The sequence below is a fragment of the Elephas maximus genome, chromosome 4 (assembly GCF_024166365.1).
Source record: "Elephas maximus indicus isolate mEleMax1 chromosome 4, mEleMax1 primary haplotype, whole genome shotgun sequence".
NCBI classification, from domain to species: domain Eukaryota; kingdom Metazoa; phylum Chordata; class Mammalia; order Proboscidea; family Elephantidae; genus Elephas; species Elephas maximus.
The window spans coordinates 37,206,452-37,221,418 of NC_064822.1; the positions used below are offsets into that span (position 1 = coordinate 37,206,452).

Below are 14,967 nucleotides of genomic sequence, written 5' to 3' on the forward strand. Positions count from 1 at the left end.
AGGAGCTTCATTTCCACCAAAATTCCAGTAAAATGTGAACTACTGATAGACCACTATGGTATATGGCAGTTATATGGCAGTTTGTGATTAGGGCTGAGATTTCCTATTATAAAATTAATCATGATGAATTATTTTAATACTTATGCAAATGTATTGAATACTTAATAGGAATCCTACTGAAATTTAATACTATAGAACTTAAAACTAACTCATATAAACTTAAAAAACACATTATTTTTCCATTTAATATGAACATATCTTTTCTTTGCATTTTTCCTCACAAGTGCTATATGTAGGAGTTGAAATTTTATTTCATTTTTCAGATTGAATCCTCCACTAAAAATTGTCTCATACTTTTTTCATGTCTTAGTTGAAGGAAAGAAAGTTTTAAAAGGTCAAATTGCTGAGCTCAAACCTCTTGACATATTCCCCCAAATTTCTAGTCCTTCTTGAGAACTACCAGAATTTTTTCCCAGATTTAAAATTAAGGAAATTAACCAACTTGTAAAAGGCTTATGCATCTAACAAATGCACAAATATAGCCCACTTGATATTGCCTGAGAAATATTTGATGGCGTAATACAAGAAGTGTCCTGATGCTGTACAATAGATAACTCCAAATATAAAATACATCATTCTTTTCACTACTACCATGAGTGAAAATAATATTATAGGCACAGGAAACACAGATGCAGAAAGAATACTCAGTACAAGATCAATAGTAATTCTCAACAAATGAAAAGCCAGCAGCCAGAATTTGGCAAAGCATACTTTAAGAAAGTATCTACCTGTCTATCTGTCTGTCTGTCTGTCTGTCTGTCTGTCTGTCTGTCTGTCTGTCTATCTATCTATCTATCTATCTATCTATCCATTTATCTATCTATCTATCTATAATAGAAAAAAAGACTTTGTATTCGGGCAAACAATGGGAAAAAGGCATAAGCAAAGATATTCAATTACTAATAAACAGCCTAGATTAATAAGGGCACATATGACTGCAATACAACATAGAACACGCTAACAAACGACTTGGAAGAAATTTTAGGAAAAAAGAAAAACTCAAATACTTAAGAATAAACATGTTTGACTTGCCCACACTCTTCATGATTATCATTAACATATTAATGAGAAGACAAAAAGTTTACAGAAAGCGTAGATTTGTATATATAAATATCTGTAAACTAACGTTAGGGATAGATGTATACACACAGATAGCTCCATCCAGTGTGTGAGCTTAGTCATTCTGAAGTGTTCTATTTGTTGTCTTTATGTAGTCACAATCACTGACCATTTGTGAAATTCACAGACTAAATTCTGTAACCCAGAGTGAGCCATACCAGGTAAGCACTACTTCTAAGAGGATGCAGTCTGTACAAGGGTCATTTCTGTTGGAGTTGATGTCATATTACATGAGGAACATTTTTGACATTGCTTCCATCAGTATTCAATGCCAATGGGAAGACAAAGAAAGGTTCTGAGGCAACAGACAGTTGAGTCTTGCTCTAAGACAATTTAACCATAATTTTCACCATAGTTTTCCATAATCTTCAATTTGCTTATGCCTTAAATGTGGGCATTCTTGAAAACTAATGAACAGGTGTTTCAAGTTGAGATACTAAAAATGTCGATTTGTATAGCTGCACTGTCATCCTCCTTTGAATATTTAATTAAGCCAGCCATTAAAAAAAAAAAAAGCCTTCATTATAACAAATTGCATCTCAAGAATGTAGTTCTAAATGTTGAGGCTTACCTCTTCCTTTGCTCTATACTTAATTCTGTCTTGCAAAAGCTTTGCATTAATCTTGATAGTGAGCGCAGCCAGCGGCAGCTCAGCCACTATCAAGCAAGACCTGCTCCTCCTGTCTGTTGTCCTCAAGACCATAAGTGCTGCCTGCAACTCAGTTTCTGCCCTAAACCTGTCAAAACCAGTTTACTAGCCTCAAAAATGTCCTAAAGTAACCCAAACCTCATTAAGACCTGATTGAACATTAAGATCCCTGCCCCAGATGGAGCTTATTTGCCATTTTCTATAATACCGAACGAAAAAAAAATTAGTCTTACTGAGCCTGCCTGCCATGATAACTTCTGTGGTCCATGATGTTTGTATGTACTCTCTCATGAGGGACTGTATAAAAGATTCTGCCTTTCTTTGTTTGGGAAGCTTGATTTGAGGTACACACCTCCTTGTTCCTTGCCTGTGTGCTTACAATAAATGCCCTTCTATTTCTTCACTTCGGTGTACTTTCATTGACTCATAGCTGCACCAGGCGGGACCTACATTCAGAGAACAAACTTAAAAAGCAGTCACAAAAAAAAGCAAATCCAAGAAAACAGTCTCTATTTGAGAAAATTCGCTTTCATTTCTGGTAATTTTCCAAGAATGAATAGGGAGGTGTTAAATATAAACCTTCCCATTGTATGCAAGGCACTATTGCCATTCTGTAAATTAAACCCCCTACAACCCACTGCCGTCTAGTAAAAAAAAAAAGCCGTCTAGTAGGGGAGGCAAATTTTACTCCTAGGTTCCATTAGTACCTCGCTGTGTGACTTAAAGTGCAAGTGAAATTTCCAGTTTAGTCTAAATGACCTCCTTTATCTGCAGAGGCCAATTCTACTTACGTTAGAACTTTCATTGGCTTGGAAATTTTATGAAGTAAATCAGCTGTTCTAAGTTGTTCTTTTCATGGGCTGCTGAATGCTCCAAATAAAGATGAAGTAGCCTTGTCAGCTATATTGGAACTTTTAGTTCTAATATAATCAAAGACATTAATAAGGCTCTAGAGACTTGTCTCACCTCATCTTTCTAGGTATTAGATGTGGGACAAAAAACTCAGTTTGGCCTCCTGTCTCTGGTTTCTGAAAATAGCCCTTGGAATTCCCCAGCAATCAAGGTGTTCTTTGTTTTTCTAAAACATCCAGATGACACTTAAACATGTACAATTGAGCTGAAAGCCCCCAATTCATCACCTTGGAAATAGGCCTTAGGCAGGGAGGGGGCATGATGAGGCCTCAGAACAAACCACCACCACCTACCCTTAAGGCTGGATGCTTGTTAGCAGGGTTAAAGAGATTCCCCAAACCCAGGCTGGTAAGGCAGGAAAAATCTACATTATGTTCCATATAACTTGTCACATCAGCTTTAGGATATAAAATTGGCCGGGCAAGGTATTTTCATGGTCCCTTGGCTGTGGTGCTAGCGGAAGCACTTGAAGCAGAAGTTTTCATCCATAACTAAGCTTACCTGGAGGGGTGATCAAGAGAAGGCAGGCTGTATTTAAGTCCCTCACCTATGGTGTAAAGTGCATACGCATAGAAGAGTCATCATCTCCACCTAGACAGCATTTTTGAGTCAGGGCAATGCTCAAAAATGGATCTAAATTTGTTTTGTTGTGTGTCTGCTTCTTGTTCTAAGCAATAAAAGCTATTTTTTACATCCTAATGCTCTGGGAGTATCTAGTATGTTCAGGCTCCGACTGAAAGGATGTAAGACCCATAGAAAATTCACAATTAGTGATTGGTCCCCTTTTTTCTAATGGCCTCCTGGCAGCTTAGAAATCTGGGATGATCTGTGAGTATATGGTCTCCAAGAAACTAATTATTGACCAAAATTTTTAAATGATATGAAAACTATTGGCCTCTCATTTACGCAGATATTTCAGATTCTATTAATTCATAAGTAAAAGTAGAATTAATGGGACCTGATACTGACTTCCCATTTAGCCATTAAATGAATTTAGAAAAGAATAGACAATTCAAGCATAATGCATTATCTTTTAAAATATAATGCATCTTTAGAAAGACTCTAAAGAAAGGAACTTCTTTAAAATTCATAAAAAGACACATCCTATGTGGAGAAGCTGCAAGTCCCAAGCATTCTGGTAGGAATGCAAAACAGTAGCCACTTTAGAAAACAGTTTGGTGGTTTCTTGTAAAATTAAACATAAATTTCTATATGACTTAGCAATCCCAGGCTAGGTATTTGTTTACCCGAGTAAATTAAGACATATATCTATACAAAACCCTGTTCATAAGTTTACAGAAGCCATAAAGCTCCAAAAAACCCAAATATCCCTCAACTGATGAATAGTTAAGCACGAATACTACTCAGCAAAAAAAAAAAGGAACAAACTAATGATACACACAAGAATATATATGAATCTCAAAAGCACTAAACTAAGATTAAGACATGAGACTCAAAAGGCAACATAATTTATAAATCCCTTTATAAGACATTCTGGAAAAGGCAAAACTATAGGGAAAGAAATCAAGGGCTGGGGCTGGGGAAGAGGACTGACTACATAGGGGAGTGGGGCACTTTTGAAAATGATGGAAATATTCTCTAACCTGATTGTGGCAGTAGTTACACAACTGTAAAAGATTGTCAAAATTCATAAAAATGCTCATCTAAGGTGGACGAATTTTATTCTATGTAAAGTATAATTCAGAAACACACAAAAAATATATCCTATACTTCTTCCTGCAATCGTGTTCACAATTTTTTTCTGAATTGCTAATTTAATACACAGCATTTTGTAACTAGCATATAATAATCATGAGCATCCCAATCTATTTTTTTCAATCCAGGCATGAGCGAATTACTCTTAAGAAAATTTCTCTTGGACTTCTGGTCAATATGGCATCTTAGATACCCACACCATAATGACACCCTGATAACAAATACTCAAGAAACAAATAAAACAGATACAAAAAAATGACCTTGGGTCCCAGAACATCAAACAGAGAGTTTAAGAAACAGACTGAGCACTGATTGGAAGGAGAGGCAGATTGAGGCCAGTGGAAAACAGATTTGCAGATCTACAGCACATTGTCTGCCAGCATGGAGCAGCATGGCTATTTTGGAATGGCACTGAATAACAACCGAGAGTAAGGAACCCAGGAAGGCAACCTCAGAGACTGCACAGCTGGTGGTAGAGATTTTGTGCAAACAACCCCAGAAAGAAACAACAAGGTGGGCAGGACGCAGCCAGGGACAGGGCACCCTGAGGGGAGAAACACAGGAGTGGTATAGCTTTGGAACCAGGAAACCAAGGAGCAAAGTAAGACAGACCGAGTCATTGGTGCCTAAGAGAAGGAGAAAGTGTAAACAAGGAGTGCACATTTGCAGGGAGTAAAGAAGAGGGACAGAGGGGTGGGTGAGAGCTCCAGCCCCTCTGGTAAGTATAAGAAGGGAGGGAGCTAGGAGTTAGTGCAGGGACTGCATGTCAGTGGAGGCACCTGGGCATTTATACAGGAGACACCCAGCAAGGATTCAACTCACAGAGTGACAACCAGATCTCCTCCCCACCCCAGACTGGCCCTCTGCAAGCAGTCATCCCCTCCTGTCCTTGCAGACTCTGCTCCCCTCCCTTTCCAGATGCACCTGCCATCTGCATTAGTGTGTGCCCTGAGGCACAGGTGGACCAAGCCAAAGCATGCATCCCAGCCATGCACACCATCCCTCTTTGAGGTGTAGGAGGCCCACACTGACGTTTGCCAACCTGCCACGCCTACCATCTCCTTTATGAGGCTCAGGTGGCTTACATTTCCCTGACTAAGCCTGGTCTTGCCCACCACCCTTTCCTGAGGAGAAGACCATCTGTGCAAATCCAGGCAGGCTTCACTTCACCCCTCACCCCATCCTGGATGTGCAGGCCTCTGCCCTTTCCTCTCCCACCCACAGATCCCTCCCAGCTGAGCAGACTCTACAACCTGCCCAGCCAACACTGCCCTCACCCCCAGCTGAGTGGGACTCTGCATCCTCTCCTGCCAACTCCCATTCCCGGCTGAACAGGACTTCATGCCCTGCAGTGCCAACCCCACCCCCAGCTGAGATCCCATGAAATTCCATGCCCTTCCCAGCTGACCCCTAACCCAGGCTGAGTGTTACTCTATGCCCTCCCCTGCCTTATGGGTCTTAGCACCCTATCCTGCATGCCCTTTCCGGTGTTCCATCCTTCAGGAGTAACATTAACTGCTTGTGGCAATGCAGTGTGAACACATTATTCCTCAAGAGCTGTGAAAGGACCTTGGCCCCACAACACCTGGCACCTCACATCACGGAAAGGACTTGTCCACACACCACCAAGCCATCTTCTAAGAGAAATCATACACGACTAATGTCATAGGAGCACAGATTGTGTACAATCCACCGTACCCACCAGTGAGAAGCAAGCACATCTAACCAACTGACAGCCTCCAAACCCATACATAGATTAAAAAACTGGTAGCTACATAGTCATACACAAATCAATACTACAAAAAAGCATCAATTAAAACAATATAAAGAAATGTAAACAATATAAAAAGGGAAGAAGTTAAGCTTCAGATATATCAAAACAAAGCAAAAGAATACAAAAAAGCAAATACAATAAAGATATAAATAAATATATAAAAAAAAATATATAGCAGAACCATAATCCCTCAAAGATAGCAGTCAATTTCAAATCATATGAAGAAACAAGATGCAATGGCTCAGGCAAATGAGCAAAACAAAGGGATGCAAATCTTTGTTAAGGAAGAAATGACACTAGATCTACCAAACAAGGAATTCAAAAGGCAAATATTTAGGTTCCTCAGATATCAAGGAAAACACAGAAAAAAAAATAGAAAAATTCAGGAAAACGATACAAGAATAAAATGAAAACTTCAATAGAGAAAAAGAAACCATACAAAAACAATTAGAAATTCAGAAGATTAACAATAAAATATCAGAAATAAAGAGCCCAAAGGAAGGACACAGATGTAGGATTGAATCAGTAAAGAAAGAATCAGCAAAATAGAGAACAAATCCCTTGTTACTAACTTCTTTGAGGAGCAATCAGAAAAAAGCTGAAGAAAAATGAAGAAAGCCTGAGGGTTATGTGAGATGCCATCAAGAGGAATACATCCACTCCTCACTTATCAATACGGTTAGGTTCCAAAGACCAGGTCATAATATGAACATCAGTGTTACGCAAAAATGGATTATTTTTTCTGTTTTCAGACCATCCATTTGTACTGTTTTTTTATTTAGAAAATATGATTATAGAAATAATAACAGCTAAATTTTACTGATGTGTTCATCGCTGTGACAAGTCCAGTTATAGATTATTCCTCTGTGGAGAAGAAGGATTGGAGGAGACAAAGTTGAATGAAGCAAGACTGCGTGACTGGAGGGCCCACAACTTATGCACTTCACCTTCCTCCTGTCCTGGGTCAGAACATCCCTCGTGGAATGCTTCCAGGGCTCCACTCCCACCCTTGCAAACCCTGCATTTACAATCCAGGAACCTGCATTGCCCTCCAGGCATGATGAGTCATCAAAGCTCAGGGCTCCCTGTGAGGTCACTGGGAGCCTGGCCACATACCCAGCTTCACCAAAGCAGAGGCTTCAGATTCATTTCAACTCACTTTGAGATGTCATTAAACTCCCATGCTTGCCTTCCAAACACCCTCTCTGATGCCTCTTTTCTCCCTTCCCACTTTGCAGCAATTTTGAGCTGCAGGGCCTCAGGTCAAATAGGAGGTAGGAACCCGGAGTAGGCACCCCTGGCTCAGTGTTTTCTGTACATCTTCCCAGAGGCCCTGGACACAGACAAGGCTGGCCCAACACAGCAACAGGTTGCTGCACCCCCACAGTCAGGAGAGAACATGGAGCAGCATGGCCCAGTTTCCCAGAGGCCACCCAGAGACATTCCTCAAGGGAGGGGATGCTCTGCAGCCATTGCTGCCATGCCCACTGCCTCATTAATGCACAAATTAATTGGATAGATTTTTTTTAATTATTATAATGTGAAATGTCAGATAATGAGATACTCAATAAGTGAGGAGTAGGTGTAATACACACATATTAGGAATTCTAGAAGGGGAAAAAAGACAAAAGCATACAGAGAGAATTTTTGAAGACATAATGGCAGAAAACTTCCCCAATATCATGAAGACAAGATTTCCATACGAGAAGCTCAAAGAACTCCATACACAAGAGACTCCAAAAGAAATTCACCAAGGCATATCATAATCAAACTTTTCAGAACCAAAGACAAAGAAAGAATTTTGGCAGCAGCATGAGAAAAGCGAAGCATCACCTAAAAAGAGGATTCAATTAGACTAGGTGTTGATTTCTCATCAGAAATCATGCAAGCAAGAAGGTCATAGAATGATATATACAAACCCCTGAAAGAAAAGAACTCCCAACCAAGAATAACATATATCCAGCAAAACTGTCTTCCAAAAATGAGGGTGAAATTAGGACATTCCCAGATAAGGAGAAATTAAAATAATTTATAACCGCCAGACCAGCTCTACAAGAAATATTAAAAAGAGCCCTTCAGATAGAAAACCAACAACCTCAGATGACAATCTGAGATAAAGACACATGACAGCATCATCCAGGTACCAAGTCAAGCAAAGACTAAAAAAAGTAAAAGAAAGATGCAAAATTGATTAAAGGGGATCAGAGATATAAAAAACTAAACAAGGAAAACTTCAAAATGAAGAGGAAATAAATGGTACAGTTATAGAACTTCAATATGGAAAGCAAGTCAAAGAGATTTCAAGATAGACTGAAATTTAGGGTGATAAACATAAATTTCAGGGTAACTAAAAAGAAAAGTAATAAATCTACACACCAAAACAAAGAAAAAGATAATCAAAAAGACTCACGAAACACAAAAACAACAGTAACAAATGAAAGGAAATCTAAATACAAAACAAAAAACTCATCAGAGAGAATAAAGAACAAAAAAATACATGAACACCACAAAAAAGGGGCAACAAAATGGCAGCAGTAAACTCATACCTATTGATAATCACGCTGAATGCAAATGAATTAAATGCACAAGTCAAGAGACAGAGAGTGGCAGAATGCATTTAAAAAACATGACTCATCAATATGTTTTCTACAAGAGACACACCTTAGACACAAAGACGTAAACAGGTTAAAAAACAAAGGATGGAAAAAAATATACCAAGCAAAAAGTAACAAAAAGAGAGTAGGAGCGATAATACTAATATCGGACACAACAGACTTTAAGTCAAAATCCATTATAAGAGACAAGGAAGTACACTGTATAATGATTAAGGGGTCAATTCACCAAGAAGACACAACAATTATAAATATTTATGCACCCTATGCCAGAGCTCCAAAATTTATAAGCAAAATCTAACAGAATTGAAGAAAAAAAATAGGTCTACAATAACAGTAGGAGAATTTAGTATGTCACTTTCGATGATGGAGAGAACAACTAAAAAGAAAATCAATAAAGATACAGAAGACATAAATAACACTGTCAACCATCTAGACCTCACAGACATATGTAGAACATGCCAACCAAAATCAGAAAAACACACAACTTCTTAAATGCACATGGAACATTCTCCAGGAGAGATCAGATTTTAGGCCATAAAACAAGCCTCAATAAATTTAAAATGATTGAAGTTATAGAAAGCATATTCTATGACCATAACAATATAAAACTAGAAATCAATAACACAAAAAACAAGGAAAATAAACTAAATACATGTAAACTGAATAACACATTACTAAAAAACAAAAAACTATTGGGTTATAGAAGAAATCAAAAGTGAAATTAAAAAATAAATATAATTAAACAAGAATGAAAACACAACATACCAAAACCTTTGGGACACAGCAAAAGCAGTGCTCAGGGGGAAGTGTATAGCAATATATAGAAATAAGAAGAAAGCTCCAAAATAAATAACTTAAGCTGAAAAAACCTCAAATAGAAGAAGAGCAAAAGAACACCAAATCCACCAGAATAAAGGAAATATTAAAGATCAGAGCAGAAATAAATGAAATAGAGAACAGAAAAACAACAGAAAGAATCAATAAGACTAAAAGTTTGTTCTTTAAAAGGATCAATAAAATAGACAAACCACTGGCCAATTTGACAAAGTAAAAAAAAAAAAAAAATGAAAGGATACTGTGATGGTTAACTAAGATTGTGATCCAGCTTGGCTGGGCCATGATTCTCAGTGTTTATATGTGATCGCTTCCTTGATTGAATCTGCTGTGAGTAGTCAATCATTTGAAAGGGAGTTTCCTTGGGTGTGTTCTGCAGCCAAATATAAGCAGACATTTTGGCTTTTTTGCTCACTGCATATCCTGCAGCTGCCTCCTGTGCATCTGACCTCCGGCACTTGGGACTTGAGCTATCAGCTTATCTGCAGATCTCGGAATTCGTCGATCTTCACAGCCTGAGAGTAGGAGCCCTGCTCATTGACCTGCTGATCTTGGGTTCACCAGCCCCTGTGGCCACATGAATCAAAAGAAGCCTCTATCCTGATCCACAGACTCGGGACTTGCCAGCCTCTGCAATCACTTGAGCTGTTTCTTTGATATAAATCTCTCTATATACATATTTATACACTTTACTAGTTTTGCTTCTCTAGAGAACCCAGCCTAAGACATCTGGTACTGAGAGTGGTCCTAGAGAAACAAAATTTTAAGGATGAGTTTTCTAAATTGGTTCTCAAGTCTGGTTAGTCTTAAAGATGTTGATGACTCTGCTTCCAGCAGTAAAGAGGGCACTACTAATCCCTGGTGTGAGGTGGCGATACAATTACGCAAAATATCACCACCAGTAGATCAGGTATTAGTGAAAGGCAAAGCTCTGGGTGAACACCTGTATGATATCTTTTTACAGTTTTGTCAGAATGAGAAGTATAAGGAACCCCATTAGTTGGCCCTACTTTCGCTAGACAAACTGGTGAAAGAAAGAGATGCACTCAGGGCTTCAGAATCAAAGCTCAAGTGCCGCATGAATGACCTTAAGGCTTCCACTTGTGCTTCAAAATAAAGCCTTATTTCTTGTAGTAACAGAGCTGAAATTGCCAAAAACCAAAACCAGAGCCTTATTGTAACAGTGGCTGAATTGCAGTACCAGCTCAATTGCCACTCTCAAGAGATGTCTAAAGTTAAAGTAAGGGCACTGATTGGGACAGGGACATATGGGCAAGATAATCAGAAAGCTGGAGACACAGAGCCCCTAAATTCCATTGAATCACTCCTGCCAGCAGAACCACTTCCATCCGAAGAGATTTCTTCATGTTTGTCTGCTAAACCACCCTGCCCAGAAAAACCATTAGCCCCTCCACTCCCATCTAATGAGATTAGCCCTAGCCCAACTGCCTCTGAAGAGCCCTTCTCTGAGTCATCTACCTGAAGCAGATGCTTTGCAAGACAATGCTGAATGCTCTCAAAACGATTCCACACTACAGATTTTGACTCTAGACCTACAACTAGACTTAAGTTCCAGCAAGCCCCAAAAGATGAAGTACAAAATGTGACCCAGGAGGAGGTATGCTACACTCCAGAAGAACTGCTTGACTTTTCTAATATGCACAGACAGAAACCTGGAAAATACGTGTGGGAATGGCTATTAAGAGTGTGGGATAACGGTGCAAGGAACATTAAGATGGATCAATGTGAGTTTATTGATATGGGTCCACTAAGCATAAATTCTTCATTCAATATTTCAGCTCAAGAAGTTCAGGAAGGATCTCATAGTTTATTTGGTTGGGTTGCTGAAGCACGGCTTATGAGGTGGCCTACACGAAATCAAGTTGAAGTACCAGACCTGCCTTGGTGTACTGTAGAAGAAGGTACCCAAAGCCTTAGGGAAACTGGCATGCTAGAGTGGATTTATCAGGTTAGACCCACAGACCCACAGGTGGAGTGTCCAGAGGACACACCTTTTACCACAACTGTGAGGAACAAATTTATGAAGGGAGTTCCAGCATCCTCAAAGACTGCTGTGATTGCTCTTTTACGTAAATCAGTTTGACAGTGGGAACTGCCCTAACCAAATTAAGACACCTAACTACAGTGGGGCCAGAATGGTCCCAGACTTACTGGACCATTAGAGACTAGAGGAACCCAGAGACTATTGCCCTGGGATATCCTTTAAACTTGGAACTCAAAACACTCCCAGAGGTCACCTATTGGCAAAAAGAGAGTGGCTCATAAAATAAATAATATTACCTGTGAGTACTGTGCTCCTTTAAATAACCATTTACATGAGACCTAATGGTCAACATTTACTCTAGACAGAAGATGAGAAGGTAAATAGGGGGAAGGAAGCCAGATTAGTGGAAACAGAACAACCAGAGTGGGAATAATGGGTGCTGGCACATTGTGAAAAGTGTAACCAATGTCACTGAATAATATGTATAGAAATTGTTAAATGAGAACCTAATTTGCTATGTAGATTTTCTCCAAAATCACAATAAAATATATATTTAAAAATCTCTCTTGCTTCCAAACTAATAATTTTCCAGAAAACAAATATTTATGTTTTTCTTTATACTTCTTGAAGGTGTCTGCTTATTTTTCATTTGGTTTTCCCAATATTAAAAATGCAGAAACAAAGAAAATGAAAGCCATTATAAAAGGTCCCTTTTAGCCTATTTTTACAACTGACAAGACACTGAGGTAGTCAAACTTCTATAATACATTCAGACAATTATCCAATATTTTACCACATAACCTACAATTCTTAGAGGTGCCTAGAAAATCCTCTTAGAATCTCACATTTTCTAGGCTAATGCTTAGGAAAATATTTGCTATACTCAACACAATTGGTTTTTTGTTGTTGTTTTTTAAATAATGTTTGGCATTTTTATATAACCTTAATCAACTCCATGATAGGAAACTCAGATTTGGTCTGACAAATTTTAGGTCTCTAATCTCTGACTCTGGCTGTATCTCACACACACACACGCACACACACACACACAATACATACAGAGTAACCAGAGTTTTCAAATTATTGCACTAGGTGTATGATAGCCATTTGCCATTAAACATGGGTCATAAGAGTCATATCTCAACTGTGCAAGAACTGAGCCCAGAAACTGATAATAAGAATAAAATTGTGGCATTAGTAGTGATTAAATAAATTGCTCGGACAGGTAAGTAGATACAACAAAGGATTATTTGAAAATTAAAAAAATTGACTTAATTTCCATTTTAGTAAAAAAATGGCAGAATATTTTTTTATTTTCTGGCATTATATTTCTCTCTACTAGTATTTTTGGTATTATACTATATTTCTTTTTAGTTACTATTTTATAATCTCTGGCTTCCTAAGAATTTTTAATTCAGAAAAGAAACCCCAGCACCTACCCTGGCATTGTGCCAAGTGTTTCCACGGTTAAAAAAAAAAAAGGTTACCAAGATGAAAACAACTTAAAACTGTCCCAGAGGATCTCACAAACTAGGACAGAGAACACTGGACAGTGACCCCTGGACTAGACCTGGCTCACAGCAGAGTTTGCTTTGGCCCAAACACTGCTTTTAAGTAAAGTAGGTTCTTAATATTTAAAAAATATGATACTTCACAAGACAATATTGCACCTCAGTTGCCTGAGTCTCCATTACTCCCTGTTGTATACCTAACACTGAGGTTGAGTGTCAGTTATCATTTATTATTTTACGCCTGGTTCCCACAGGGTTTGCAATTCCTTATGCCTGTTAGGCCAGGAACCATGAAGGGTCTGAGATACTACCCTGTTAACATGCTATATGGTATATGCTTTTTGGTATATTATTGAATATACCATGGCCTGCCAAAAGAACAAACAAACCTGGCTTGGAAGAAGTACAACCAGAATGCTGCTTAGAAACGAGGATGGCAAGACCAAGTTTCACATACTTTGGACACGTTATTAGGAGGGACCAGTCCCTGAAGAAGGACATCATGCTTGGTAAAGTAAAGGGTCATCGAAAAAGAGAAGACCTTCAAGGAGATGGACTGACACAGTGGTTGCAACAATGGGTTCAAGACATCTATGAGGGTGGTGCAGACCGGGCAGCGTTTCCTTCAGTTGTACATAAGGTTTCTATGATTTGGACCTGAGTCAACAGCACCTAACAACAACATGCTATCAAGTTAGCCTGCCACAGTGCATAGTTTCATATATATATATATATGTATATACATGTATGTAAAACACCAGACCCATGGGTTAGAGAGATAGCAAAAACAACAGCCAGAAAACACCTTACACTGATTCCCTAATCCCCACAGGGCAATGTGATGGGGGTCAGATTTTGACCTGCATGTGGGATGAGTTACACCACAGGAGAGGAACCTCAAAATTAGGAGACTCCAGCTGTCATAGGCTGCTGGCATGCACATCTGCCCATCTTCCCCACCAGAGAAAGAGAGAGACTTTATCTTTTCCCTGGAATATAAGCAAATGTTTCCAGGGGAGAGGATGAAGGCTATTTAAACAAAAGTACCCCCATTCACTTTATGCTACCTTTGCTTTTAGAAAGACCTATATTAATACTTGCTTTCAATAACTGAAAGAAATTCAAAGAGGTGAAAAGCAGAAATAGCAAGCTTTCAGCATTTATTTTGCAAGAAGTCATTAAAGAGGCAGCGTGCACATTGACCAGTAGGAGAGGTGTCGCCAAGCTCCCTCCCCAGGAACTACACCCAGCCTCTCAGCATCAAGCTACCACAGCTTTGAACTATGTCTGAAACTACACCGTACACACATTATTTCTACTTTATGTAAGCTGTGTATTTATCATAGCATTCTTGCTTTACTATACGTTAGAGTTATTGTAGGTTTTATGTGTTATTTGCTATGATTTGGTAGGCTATTTTGGGGGTCTGGGAATGGTCAAAAACTTTTCCCACATAAATTAATAGTAATTGCTTCTTTGCTTTCCATTTCTGTTAACAAAAGTTTTCATAGGAATGGTCAACTTTCAGACAGCGGGGATAACCTGTATGTCCTTTGCTCCGAAGGCTGAGCTGTGCAGGAACTCAAGAAATCTATGCGGAACTGTCTCCCAACACTGCAGCCAAGTGGTGCTATATTGCTTATATATTTAATTTGTGGAAGCTCTAAACCAAAAGCAAACCCGCTGCCATGGAGTCAATTCCGACTCATAGTGAACCTATAGGGCGGAGTAAAACTGCCCCATAGGGTTTTCAAGGCTGTAAATCTTTACAG

At 38.8% G+C, this 14,967-nt stretch overlaps 1 protein-coding gene across 1 annotated transcript in view; it reads right to left on the reverse strand.

Annotated features, from left to right (window-relative positions):
- MALRD1 (MAM and LDL receptor class A domain containing 1) overlaps window positions 1–14,967 on the reverse strand; it is a 958,969-nt gene that overhangs the window by 660,384 nt on the left and 283,618 nt on the right. The gene's annotated exons all lie outside the window — the stretch shown is intronic.